Source organism: Triticum urartu, chromosome 7A, assembly GCF_056163025.1.
Source record: "Triticum urartu cultivar PI428250 chromosome 7A, HENAU_Tu73, whole genome shotgun sequence".
NCBI lineage: Eukaryota > Viridiplantae > Streptophyta > Magnoliopsida > Poales > Poaceae > Triticum > Triticum urartu.
The window spans coordinates 138,381,657-138,394,918 of record NC_141879.1 but is presented as its reverse complement, the minus strand read 5'-3'; the positions used below and the strand labels follow the sequence as shown (position 1 = coordinate 138,394,918).

General features: G+C 45.1%; 1 pseudogene; it reads left to right on the top strand.

Moving 5' to 3' along the window:
- Positions 1-3,524: 3,524 nt before the first annotated feature.
- Positions 3,525-10,601, top strand: LOC147958586 (uncharacterized; annotated as a pseudogene).
- The last annotated feature ends 2,661 nt before the right edge of the window (positions 10,602-13,262 follow it).

The following is a 13,262-nucleotide window of genomic DNA, read 5'->3' as shown; positions in this document are numbered from 1 at the left end:
AAATTAAAAATTAAATAAGAAAATAAGAAATGATTAAAATGTATTTTTAATAAATTTGTCAGGGTACATAAACTTGACATGCTAAAAATATTTGAAACTCACATAAAAAAATTAAGCATCCACACACAATCCTCAGTCATGACCAAATAATATTTCGACAATCACGTAGAATTGTCCTATAATATTTTTATTTTTGTTTCCTCTTCGCAAGTCGAATTATTTTGTTCTTCACTTCTGTAAGCTTCTTTTCGGGGGACATAATAATTCCAGCTATCATTCTTTCTCTCGAACTATCAATAGATTCATGAAATGTAATAAAAATAATATTATTTTCATCATTTATATATGATATAATGTACTAATTTTTCATACTTAAAATGTACCCACCTGAGAAAATAGCAGTAATAAATTTTTCTCCGTCCCGGTATTGGAAACAGCGAAGGACGAACAATTCACATGAGTTCCTGTGTTAAAAAAACATAAGTGCAATTTTGAAAGCACATTAAGTAAGACAGCACTTGATCAATTAATGTATTTCAGAAGCACATGCTACATGTAACTCGCCCATCTTCTTGTTGAGGCATGTCGTAGGGGACTATAGGCCATGCGGACACATCCGGGAACGACATAATAGCACTATCATTTGCATCTTGAATATCCCCTGCAAGTTGCTCTCTTTGAAAAAAATAATATGAACACGTTGACTACATACGGTAAACAAATTATATGGTTAATTGTACACACATGAATGCGAAACTTACAAAAATTTCAACGAATTTCCTGGTAGCTTCAGAGATATTTTCTTCCCCCCTCAAAAAATCAAGAATTTGAAACGCTTTCTTTCTAGTGTGCAAAACACATGTAATCCAATGGTTTTTATCCTTACTTAAAGCAAAATAAGCCTATTTCATAACTTAAATATTGTTAGTAAGCTCAGCTTTTACATAAGATAGTAATGAAAATATAATTCTGCAATACAAACGGTACCTTCGGTTTTGCAAAATATTCTGTCATGCATCTGTTGAGAGGTTCATTTGCATGTGCTAAACCTTCTGGATCGCCTCCCTCGTCTTACTGAGTTTGACCGAGTGTTCAATAACCAGTAAGATCTATGTGTGGGTACAAGATACCTGTCTTTGACGATACTTGAATCTGATATGTACGTCGCATAAGCGTTAATTACCTGAAATAAATGATTAAATTTAACATGGTTGCAACATACTTAACGCATGACATAAGCATGACAATAAAAATACATACATCACCGGATATCCATGCATGGTTAAGTATCTGTCAAACTCTTGCCGCAGAAAGTCCATCATCTTTACCGTTGTTGAATATTTCATGGTTCTTATGTTTTGGTGAGTGCTCGTACGCTTTCACGTACTGCACAGCGGCACGCACAATATCATCCACAGAATGATCAAATTGAGGGGTTGTTTCATTAAACAATTCTACAACACAAGTCAATAAAGTTAAAGTACAAATTTGTACTACATAATTTCCAAAAATATATTCATAGCATGTTTAACTTACTTGTTTTCGCGGAACGTTTCGCATGTTTTCTCGGAGTCTTTTTAACATAAGGAGATTTCGTGTACTTTGACACACACCGCTTTCGCTTCTCTGGAATCACCTCCTTCTTTTCTTCTACCTCGCTATTACCATCTGACAAGGCCTGTGACACTTCTTGTTCATTTTGAGAGACTTGCCATCTTGTAGCTTCTATTTCATCGGTTTTTAGAGATGATGCTTCTTTTCTTTCTGACTGCTCTGGGACATCTATAGGATCCTCCTTCTCATCTTTAAAGCTACTCAAGTGACCAGTACTGAATTTGAACGAATCCCCTTCTTCAGAATCCAAATAATAATGCCCACTGCCATTTCGGCCATTAGGTGTGTGTTTGTCATCATACTGAAATTCTTTTTTAGGATACTTGTTTTCATACCTGGACTCACTATTCTGTCCATACAGATTTTCTTCCTCCTCTGCCATTGTGCCCGGTTTGTACCGTACACCTGTTTTATTCATTTTCTCTAACAGTCTCTGCAAAAGTAAGCTCAGTCACATGTTATATCTTTTCATTAATTTATCGAGTTTAATAAAGTGCATATCAGAGTTGTTACATTTTTACCTGTGCGCATAACTCCGGCATACGAAACAATTCCTTACGAATTTCCTTCATATCATTCATAACCCGGTCCATAAAAGGCTTTAGATTAGCAGGGACCTCGGACACATTGTCCACTTTTTTCTTTCCCATAACGGATGACTTTTGGCTACTATGTTTCTTACTATTTTCAGCTTGTTCATCTGCAAGTTTTTTCATTCTATACTCCTTCATAATGCAGTCATCAATCTGCAAAGTGAGTATGCAATGACAACATGAGTACATAACATTCTCAATGCATAATCAATGTACTAGTAAATAAGCATTATAATATTACCAATCTATGGCCACGACCATTTTCCAGGTCGTACTTGTCTCGTTTCTCCGCTTTAGATTCAGTCCAGTTTTTCATTAGGGAACTTGCAACGACAACGGGTCATTTTTCGGGCTGGTGGTTGGCTGCGCCTTCTCCCAATATAAGTACTACAAAACAAATGACAAAATAAGTACGAACGCATAAATTAAAGGAATATGAAATAGCATTAATTAATAGCATGCCTGGAGTAGGGCTAGGTTGCCACATGGCCATTGCCTCACACGGCCGTCCTGCTTGAGTTTACCAATCTCCGTCAAACAAGTTCGCAAAGTGAACACGTTAAAATTCAACGTGCTTATTCGCTTCATGTCATGCACCAACGCGTAGTACTCCTTTGGTATGGAGACAACCGACATGGGTGCAATAATAGTCCCCAGCAAAACAAGAACAGCCATCCGAAGAAATTCATCATCGGCGGATTTATTCCTCACAATTTTTTGAATCAAGTCATCTATCATTATGTGACCATTTTTTTGTGAACGTACTGAATAGGAATTTTCTTTATTAACTCCTTTCCTTCCATCGCAAGAATGCCAAAAACATCCTCACCTTCATTCTTAAACCCAAATATTGAAAACACATCGTCCGGGTCTAAGTGAAATAAAGCCTTTACTGCCACTATGTTCTTGTATCATGAATTTTTTGCTGTTTGGGTTATAACCTAACATCATAAAATGCAACAAAAAATCTCTCATTTGTACTGACAGAATGATCAACATCTCTTCCAAGCCTGTTTCGTAGAACCTAAACCGCTGAGCGGTGGTAAATTTTTCAACGAGACTTATCCACTTCTCTATGGAACATGGAATCACACCATCGATGTCCATACTGCATGTTAATTTTTTCCTATTAATACATATTATTACGCAATAGTATCGACAGAAATTGTTCGAGGCGGGAAACGTGACCTTAATCCAGGCGACATCCGCCGAACAACGGCTGTGGCGGAGCCGAAAGCAGACAGCCTAGCATCGGCGATCTGCGCCTGCGGGCGTGGGGCAGTCTGTGCCAACGAGCGCCGTTGACTATGGACGGCAATGGACGGTGCTGCACATGCGGCGAGGTCGTTGCGCGCCTGAGGGCGATCGTGGTAGGGCGACTGGGGGCACAGGGCGGCGTACGGGCGCGAGTGGTGTGGATAGGGTTCCGCCGTGCGTGGCGGTATACGGCGATGGAAAAGGAAAAAGTAATTCGTTCACCGACTGGGCCCAGGCCCGATACCGCCGAACCTATAGCGACGGCGGCCACCGCCGAACATGCTAATATTTAGACCCACATTGCTTCTCGTCATGCTAATTCACTTGTTTAAATACCGTAGTCTGTTTGCAATGTCAAGTCTTCTAGTGTGGCGGTATCACTTAAAGAGGTTAACGTAAATTATGCTTTAGCACTCCATAATCATGGAGTGTCACAGCAATAATTCACATTAATCTTCATAAGTGAGTCCGTCCGCAATATTGGACTTTTTATATTTTTGTTTTTTTTTTTTTATTTTCCATGAAACGCCGCCATGTTTTTTTCACATGCTACAGTATGGCACACAAGCACGCATACAAAATTTGGGTGCGTTTCGACACTCGATGCATTTACTACGATTTTCTCCGTGAAAATACCCAGAAAATGTCTCCCGACGTGACGCAACTTCCGTTCGTACTCCGATTCCATCGTAATCCGACGTGCGAGACCGTGGGGGTAACTCACACGCGCATGCAAAAATTGGGGTGTGACATGCATTCAGTATGTGTTCCCTTTCGCAAAGCCATGAAACGTCGGGATTTTTTTTTCACACGCTACAGTGTGGCACACAAGCACGCCTGTAAAATTTGGGTGTGTTTCGACACTCGATGCATTTACTATGATTTTCTCCGTAAAAATACCCAGAAAACGTCTCCCGACGTGACGCAGCTTCTGTTCGTACTCCGATTCCATCGTAATCTGACGTGCGAGATCGTGGGGGTAACTCACACGTGTATGCAAAAGTTGGGTGCGTTCCGTCCATGTTGACATGTACTCACAGTACAAACCTGAGGTGTCGGTCTGGGGTGTGACATGCATTCAGTATGTGTTCCCTTTCGCAAAGCCATGAAACGTCGGGATTTTTTTTCACATGCTACAGTGTGGCACACAAGCACGCCTGCAAAATTTAGGTGTGTTTCGACACTCGATGCATTTACTACGATTTTCTCCGTGAAAATACCCAGAAAACGTCTCCCGACGTGACGCAACTTCCGTTCGTACTCCGATTCCGTCGTAATCTGACGTGCGAGACCGTGAGGTCACTCACACGCGCATGCAAAAGTTGGGTGCGTTTCGTCCATGTTGACATGTACTCACAGTACAAACCTGAGGTGTCGGTCTGGGGTGTGACATGCATTCAGTATGTGTTCCCTTTCGCAAAGCTATGAAACATCGGGATTTTTTTTCACACGCTACAGTGTGGCACACAAGCACGACTGCAAAATTTGGGTGTGTTTCGACACTCGATGCATTACTACGATTTTCTCCGTGAAAATACCCAGAAAACGTCTCCCGACGTGACGCAACTTCCGTTCGTACTCCGATTTCATTGTAATCTGACGTGCGAGACCGTGTGGGTCACTCACACGCGCATGCAAAGTTGGATGCGTTTCGTCCATGTTGACATGTACTCACAGTACAAACCTGAGGTGTCGGTCTGGGGTGTGACATGCATTCAGTATGTGTTCCCTTTCGCAAAGCCATGAAACGTCGGGATTTTTTTCCCCACGCTACAGTGTGGCACAGAAGCACGTCTTCAAAATTTGAGTGTGTTTCGACACTCGATGCATTTACTAGGATTTTCTCCGTAAAAATACCCAGAAAACGTCTCCCGACGTGACGCAACTTCCGTTCATACTCCGATTCCGTTGTAATCTGACGTGTGAGACCGTGGGGGTCACTCACACACGCATGCAAAAGTTGGGTGCGTTTCGTCCATGTTGACATGTACTCACAGTACAAACCTGAGGTGTCGGTCTGGGGTGTGACATGCATTCAGTATGTGTTCCGTTTTGCAAAGCCATGAAACATCGGAATTTTTTTTCACACGCTACAGTGTGGCACACAAGCACGCCTGCAAAATTTGGGTGTGTTTCGACACTCGATGCATTTACTACAATTTTCTCCGTGAAAATACCAAAAAAACGTCTCCCGACGTGACGCAACTTACGTTCGTACTCCGATTCCGTCGTAATCTGACGTGCGAGACCGTGGGGGTCACTCACACGCGAATGCAAAAATTGAGTGCGTTTCGTCCATGTTGACATGTACTCACAGTACAAACCTAAGATGTCGGTCTGGGGTTACAATACGTTTTACCTTAAGTACTGCTTTTAATATAGCAACTAGCTCATTATAATTTTTTAATAAACTCAAAAATGTTAGGCAGTAACTAAAAAGTCATAATCAATTATTTTCAAATAATTGATTATTACTACTTATAATTTATAATAAACAACTTATTATTCTTACTTATAAAGTAAATAATAAAATTGAGGTGGCGTTTTCTATATTAACTAGTTCTATATTAAGTAGTTTTTTTAATATAATTACATAATAAATTCTATATTAAGTATTGTTTTTAACATAACTACTTAATAAATTCCATATCAAGTACTTTTTTAAGAAGTGTATTTTCCAAATTATTATTAATTATATATTATAACAAAAAACACTTTACTATTATGAAAACAACTGTAGCCATTAATGCAAAACAAATAACAAATAAATAATGAACATTACATAAATTATAAAACATTTATAACAAATAAATAATGAACATTTTTTAAACAATAAATAAATAACAAAACTAATCCCACCTCGCCCGCCGAACGACGCCGCGCGATGGCCGGCCCAGTGACTGTGCGCGACGGGGCGCGTGGGCCGGCCCATTGAGTGTGCACCCGGTGCGGGGGCAGGGTCGGCAGTGGTGAGGACTAAAGTTTAGTCCCACCTCGCCCGCCGAACGATGCCGCGACCGCCTTATATGCCCAGCTCGCACAGCCCTTTCAGAACTCCTCTGATCCCCGCCCCGTCCCGCCGCTGCCCAATTGGCCTGTGCTGCCAGCCATAGCTGGGCCGAAAGGCCGGCCCTTTCGCCACCCGGCTTGATCGGGTCGGACCGATTAGGCGCACTTGCGGCCTGCCAGCACAGGCGGGCTTATTTTTTTAATCATTATTTTTTTTGGCTTCTACGATTCACGGCGCGGGGAAGGTGGAAGGGGCACTTTTTTAGTCCCACCTCGCGCGCCGAGAGACGCCATGACTGGCTTATATAGCCGTCTTTGAGCGATTTACTAAATAAGATAGTAATAATGTCATATGACTTCAACTAAAGTCAACTGACATTATTACTATCTTATTTTTTAATATCAGCTCATCATTTCGCGCAGAAATAACAATAGTAAAGTTTTCTTATGTATAATTTAAATACAAAATAAATTTTGTATTAAGTACTCTTTTTGATATAATTATTTAATCTTATGTGGTAAATCCGTCAACACTACAGGAATTTTTATTCTCTTTTTTAATATTTAGAAATACAGTACTTTTTAGACACATTTTTTTATATTTGTACGTTCCGACGGAGAATTTTGTTACATCCTTCAAATTGCGTATGGTTATTATGTGTGGGAGTGCTCTTCGTATGTGAGTGGGCATACTAACTCACATGCAAAATTTCAGGCCATTCTGAAGATGTCAAAAAATTAACCTCCTTCGTAGACCGTTCGGGTAGGAGCAAAGGCCCTGTACGAAAACGAGGTATTTTCCGACATGTCTCAAATGAACCCATTTTTTTCCATAGTCTTGTACCATCATGAATAGGATGCATGACAAGTTTCATGGCTTTTTTTTGCCATTTTATGAATTTTCTATAATTTTTTCGGTCGAAACACTTTAAATGCTGACCGGACGTGACGCAACGTGCTCTTTGTATCGAAATACCATAAATTTTTGGATTCTGTGTGGGAGTGGGCATACTAACTCACATGCAAAATTTCAGGTCATTCTGAAGATGTCAAAAAATTGACCTTCTTCTCCATAGACCGTTCGGGTAGGAGCAAAGGCCCTGTCCGAAAACGAGGTATTTTTCGACATCCTTCAAATGAACCCAATTTTTTTCCACAGTCTTGTACCATCATGAATAGGATGCATGACAAGTTTCGTGGCTTTTTGCCATTTTATGAATTTTCTATAATTTTTTCGGTCGAAACACTTTAAATGCTGACCGGACGTGACGCAACGTGCTCTTCGTATAGAAATACCATAAGTTTTTGGAATCTGTGTGGGAGTGGGCATACTAACTCACATGCAAAATTCCAGGCCATTCTGAAGATGTCAAAAAATTGACCTTCTTCTCCGTAGACTGTTCGGGTAGGAGCAAAGGCCCTGTCCGAAAACGAGGTATTTTTTGACATCCTACAAATGAACCCAATTTTTTTCCACAGTCTTGTACCATAATGAATAGGATGCATGACAAGTTTTGTGGCCTTTTGCCATTTTATTAATTTTCTATAATTCTTTCGGTCGAAACACTTTAAATGCTGACCGGACGTGACGCAACGTGCTCTTCGTATCGAAATACCATAAATTTTTGGATTCTGTGTGGGAGTGGGCATACTAACTCACATGCAAAATTTCAGGCCATTCTGAAGATGTCAAAAAATTGACCTCCTTCTCCGTAGACCGTTCGGGGTAGGAGCAAAGGCCCTGTCCAAAAACGAGGTATTTTTCGACATTCTTTAAATGAATATGATGCATGAATTTGAAACAAGTAAAACGCTGACCGGACAAAACTTTTACAAAACTTTATGTATTAATAAAACAAACTTTGCGTAAAGTGCTAAACTATCAAAAATAAGATACATAATAATGATGTGATCTGAATTTACAATGCACTAGCAGCACTACCGCAGCCGCCCGGACAGTGTAACACTATCCGGGCAGCTGCGGCAGAGCTGCCCGGACAGTGCAAAGTCAAATCACATTATTATTATCTATCTGATCTGCTAGGGTGCATGAATCCGCCTATATAAGCCGGTCTAGGCGTCCTTCGGCGGGCGAGATGGGACTAAACGAAACCATCCATCGTACCAACCCCGCCCCTGCGCCCTCGACCGCTCGCAGGCGCGCCTTCCAGCAGCCCACTAGGCCTACTGAAATCGGCCCACCTTGCCAGTCAACGCGCAACGCTGCGACAGGCCGCTCGCACGCGCGCCTTACAGCGGCCCACAGAAAATCGGCCCACCTAGGCGGCCCACGCGCAGCGCCGTGACAGGTGAGCTCTATCTTTAGTCCCACCTCGCCTGCCGGAGCTCGCCCGCACCAGTTTAAATAGCGCGCCCCGCCCTACACCGACGTGATCCGAAGAAATAGACCGCCTACTTTCACAACGCCGCCTGGTTGGGCCCGTGGGCCTTGCGGGGCCGAAAAGCGTTCCCTTTCGCCGATCGGCTTGATCGGGAGCGACTTACTAAGCCTCGCTCGGCTCCGTGGCGGTGTTCTTTAAAAAAATCTTCTAACTTGTTTTGCGAATATTATATCAATTTTTTATTGTTTGGTTTTATATTTACTTTTCTAGTTTTCATAGGTTTTTTCAATTCAAGTTTACTTCTTTTCTGATTTTTATTTTTTACAATACAATAGATTTTTTTAAATCTTCTAACTTGTTTTGCGAATATTATGTCAATTTTTTATTGTTTGGTTTTATATTTACTTTTCTAGTTTTCATAGGGTTTTTTCAATTCAAGTTTAATTCTTTTCTCATTTTTTACAATACAACTCTTTTTAAAACTAAAAATAATAGTATCGATTCAAACACTTGATTGTTCAACAACATTTAAAAACCACCCATTCAAACACTCGATATTTCATTATAATTTTCATAGATATTTTACATAGTACTAGAAATAAAACTTAACTAAAGAACATTACGAAAATAATTAAACATTACTAAACGACATTTCAAAATAAACCCTAAACTACTCGTCCTCCACGCCGCCGAAGTTTGCCTCGTCATAGAGGCCGTCGCCGTTGTCGCTGTCGTTGTTGCTGCTGCTGCTGTCGTCGAGGGGCACCACGGGCACGGCCGGCGCAACCATTGAGTCCTCGAGCGCGGCGTGATACCCGGGAAAGTCCTCCGGGTCCTTCGGGTGGACGGCGCCCGGGGTGACCTGAATGTACTCCTGAAGGAGCGGCGGCGGCTGCGGCATGTTCTCCGACTCCTGGAGCGTCGTCAGGTAGCCCGGCATGTCGTCCGGGTCGCCGGCCTCCGCCGCCAGCCGCCTGTACTCCGCCACCAATGCCGGCTCTGGCGGCTGCTGCGGCTCGGGCGGAGGGGCGCGGCTGGACCCTGCGTCGTTCCTGCCCGCGGTACGGCTGGACCCGGCACCGTTCCTGCCCGCCGTACAGCGATCGCTGGGGCCGAGGCAGACAGTGCCGCGGTCACCGCCTGGGCCTCCGCGGGGCGTGGGCGGGTGCATGGCGCCGAAGTCGAGGCGGGCGCGGGTTGAGCGCGCCTCGCCGCGGCGGTACAGCTCAAAGCCGTGCCCCGGCGGAGCTGGCACGGCGCCGGCAACCGCCTGCGCGCGGTACGGCGCGACCACCTCCTCGAAGGTGCGCCCGTCCCAGAGCTGATGCCGCTGCGCGCGGTTGTGCTTTGTGGGCGGGCGCGGGCCAGCGTAGGTGTGGAGGCGGCGCAGGTGATCGTCGGCGAGGCGGTCCGCCCAGCCGGGGTTGTTGGGGGCGTACTAGGGGTCGGCGAGCTCCTCCGGCGACAGGCGAGCCCTGTACAGGCCGACGGCGCGAGCGAAGAGGTGGGTGCCGACCTCGGGCACCGGCGCCACAGGAACGCCGTCGACGCTCAGGCGCCACCTCGCCGGCAGGCGCACGTCGGGCGCGGCGGGGATGACGAAGTGGGCGAGCTCCTCCGCCTCCTCGAGCGTCAAGTTGGGGCGTGCCATCGCCGGCGAGAGGGAGATGTACGGCGCGCGAGGTGGTGAAGGGCGCAAGAGGGCGACGCCGGCGACAGGGGGAGAAGGAGAGGCGAGGCGAGGGTGGTGTGCGAGCCGACGGAGGGCGCGAGGCGCTCTTTATAGGGCGTAGTGGTGGGTGGGGTGGGGTGCCGACGATCGATGCCGGTGGGCAGCCGAGCGGTCAAGGGCGCAGAAGGGCAGGCGGCGGCGTGTGAATCGGCGCCGGCGATTAATGCCTGGTACGCGAGGGCGGCGTGCACGGGCGGTCAAGCGGTGGCGTGCGCAGGCGCGCGGCAGGCGGTGGCGTGTGAATCCGCGCCGCCCGCGGACCGACGCCGGCGACGGACGTCTCACTGCGCCGGCGTTAATGGATTCGCCTAATCCGCGCCGAATTAATGGATTAGGTTTAGTACGCGTGGGCCCGCCCTTCTCCTCACGCGGCGTACACCGCCCACGTACGGGCGTACAGCGGGCCGTACAGACACGCGCCTCGCTACGCCGCGATACGCCTCCCCCACCTTAATTTTCCATCCTACCCCTACTCATTTATTCTCACGAAAGAGTATCTTTTAATCTGGACCGTTGATGTGTCAGGGGGTTGTACCGAAGAAGAAGTGTTTATAACGCAATGTCATGCTTATCAACATCCGTGACTACCATTATGCCTCTGGCTACTACCATCTTGTCACCCGGAACTGAGAAGGGTATATCTTGAATTCTTGATTGGATAAAAGCTTGCAACTGAACCAGACAAGGCTGCGGAGGAAATAATAAGTATGCTGATCTAAAGTATGCATGGCACAGTAATTCGTGAAAAAACAGAAGCAAATATCATGTGATTTGGGTGTAAAAGAGTTTAATTTGCACCTTCCAGTTTGTTGACCAAACATGTGGCTTCGATTCCTGATCTCCCCTTGGCTGAAAGCATTAGCCCAAAACATCAAATCTAGTGCATATACCAACACAACTAAAGCTGGGATAATCCACGGGTGCACAACGAGATACATAGAGCAAGCGATTTACCTCGGGACGTGGAGTTTCTACACCTGAGCTCATATGCTCCTGCCGTGAATAGTAAAATAAATAAAATAGAAAAACATTTCAAAAAATTCTGAAAAAAAATTGTGGCATACTTTAAGAAATGTTTGTTGTTCATACAAAATTTCATCACGAAATGACATTGTGAAAGGCATGGTAAAAAAACAAAATCGATACTCTGTAAATGTTACTTTCAAACACATTTTGGAGCTTTTATTTTGTTTTTTTGTCACGACTTCCACGAATGCGATTTCATGATGAAATTTTGCATGCACAACAAACATTTCTTAAAGTATGCCATAAAAAATTTCAGAATTTTTTGAAATCTTTTTATATTTTATTCAGTTTACTGTTCATGGCAGGAGCATATGAGCTCAGGTGTAGAATGGTACTTTCGTTTACCTCGTCTTTCCTTTCCCTTTGATAATATCTTTTCCTGTTTGTCGCCAAAATATAAATTGCAGCGGAAGCACATGACCAAGCTGTAGGTACCAGAGAAGCCATGGATGCGAGTTGAAAGCCTCCGATGCGCAGATCAACAAAGATAGACGACGCCCTGTCCATCTTCATCAAAAGCTTGCTTGAGAAATAAGAACAAGCACGCTAGTGCTCTACACTTCGCCGCCCGCGCTTACCTCCGGTCATGGCGTGTCTGATCCTGGATCCGATCCACACCGATGCGGCCGAGAGGCGAGGATGGCAAAAAGGAGGAGGATGAGTTGGAGGACCGACGCGACGACGATGACTGGCCTACTGGGATGTTGAGTATCGAGGGAGAGGGAGGCACCATCGGTGACGGCCATCTATGGTTACACACGGTGGGAGGCCGGTTTGCTCGTGTGAGGGGAGAGGTGACAGATAGAGAGGCTCCCAACTATGTAAACAAGAAATAAGAAAAAAAAGTCGCGGGGGAGAGAAAACCGGTGGGATAGGAGAAAAATCGGTGGGACGGATCAAGGGGATCCTATCGATCGATGGGAGGGGAGCGACGAACGAACGAATGATGTACGGACTGCTCCATTAAGAGTAGAGATTTGTCGCCAAAATATAAATTGCAGCGGAAGCACATGACCGAGCTGTAGGTACCAGAGAAGCCATGGATGCGAGTTGAAAGCCTCCTATGCGCAGATCAGCAAAGATAGACGACGCCCTGTCCATCTTCATCAAAAGCTTGCTTGAGAAATAAGAACAAGCACGCTAGTGCTCTACACATCGCCGCCCGCGCTTACCTCCGGTCATGGCATGTCTGATCCTGGATCCGATCCACACCGATGCGGCCGAGAGGCGAGGATGGCAGAAAGGAGGAGGATGTGTTGGAGGACCGACGCGACGACGATGACTGGCCTGCTGGAAGGTTGAGGATCGAGGGAGAGGGAGGCACCATCGGTGGCGGCCATCTAGGGTTACACACGGTGGGAGGCCGGTTTGCTCGTGTGAGGGGAGAGGTGACATATAGAGAGGCTCCCGACTATGTAAAAAAGAAATAAGAAAAAAAGTCGCGGGAGAGAGAAAACCGATGGGATAGGAGAAAAATCGGTGCGACGGATCGAGGGGATCCTATCGATCGATGGGAGGGGGCGACGTACGAACGAACAAATGATGTATGGACTGCTCCATTAGGAATAGAGATTAGGCACAAATGTTAGTAGGAGAACAAACTAGAGAAACAAAACTAAATAGTGTACGAAGTGATCAAAGCAATGATACTGTACTTGGGGTGTAATGAGGTGGAGTTTATGCATGCAT